Genomic DNA, 1,238 nt, shown 5'->3' with positions numbered 1-1,238 from the left:
GGGGGGGGGGGCCCCCTGCCCTCTCATCTGTGTGCAGTGGAGGCAGCTACCGTTGCAGGCTGGGCTTTGTGCCCCGAGCCTCGCTGCAGCCCACCCGGGAGCCACTCAACGCCATGTGCTTTCTGCCGCTGGGCTGAGCCTTGTCCCCTGCCTGCCCAGCAGCTGGACGCATGTGGTGTTGGGCCACTCCTGGGTGGGTTGCAGTGGGGTTTAGGGTGCGAAGCCCAGCCCACAACGGTGGCTACTTCCTCTGCTGCTAGGCACTTGGTGCTAAACTTTGAGTAGAGCAGGAATCTGGGTTACAAATCCACCAGAGCAACACCGCAGCCCCGGCCCCACGTCTGCCCCTGCTTCCAGCTCTACTCTCTATGGTTCTACCCCCACCACTTAGTTTGCTTTGATCCTGGTATCTGCTATTTTCATACTTCCCTCCCCTTTTTCTGACATCCCTACCAGAACCCTGTGCTTCTCATCATGAGACAGTGCTCCTATCTAAATGCATAGGAATAAAATTTCCTCATAAGGTTGAGACAGAAAAAAATCCAAGAGTGATCATACATCCAGCGTGGCCAATCAAGAGCCATTGTGTTAAGTACTTGTATAAATATAGACAGTGAGAGTCCCTGCCTCTAAGTCTCACAATATAGGTACAGGAGAAAGGATAAGTACAGAAGAAAGAGGAGGAAAAGCACAAGGTAACAATGCCATGATCATTAACTGCTGGGTATGACCACCTGGTCCAGTCGGCTGCTGTGGTTAGATCCAACCACTGCCCACAACTGCTTCAGTGCCACTGGCTCAGTTGAAATGGTCTCAGTCATTCTTGTTACCCACGTGCTATAACTAGAGGGGAAGCCAGGCCCCCAGGCCCAATTTGGCTTCTGTGAAGACAAACATTTCAAGTCCGTGGTCCTGCTTGCAGAAATGCCACTGCTCCACCAACGTAAAAGCAGTCAATGTCAATAGGCCTTGACCTTTCTGTGAGAGTATAGAAACAGTCTTTGCCATATAATAGATCAGGGCTTCTCGACCCCTGTCCTGTGGGCCAGGTCCAACCTGCAAAGCCATGTAATTAGGCCTGCAGGACTGCCCACAGGTCTGGAAATTTGGGAGAGGAGCAGGAGCAATTTACACTGCCACCGCTCCCCTACCACTGAACTTGTCAAGTCCTGCACAGCTGGATTGGCCTTACTGGGCTGGCCCTGAGTGGAAGGAACCAAGCCCTGTTTCTATGTGGC

This window comes from Alligator sinensis, unplaced genomic scaffold (genome assembly GCF_000455745.1).
Source record: "Alligator sinensis unplaced genomic scaffold, ASM45574v1 scaffold1359_1, whole genome shotgun sequence".
Classification (NCBI taxonomy): Eukaryota; Metazoa; Chordata; order Crocodylia; family Alligatoridae; genus Alligator; species Alligator sinensis.
This window is presented reverse-complemented; position numbering follows the sequence as displayed.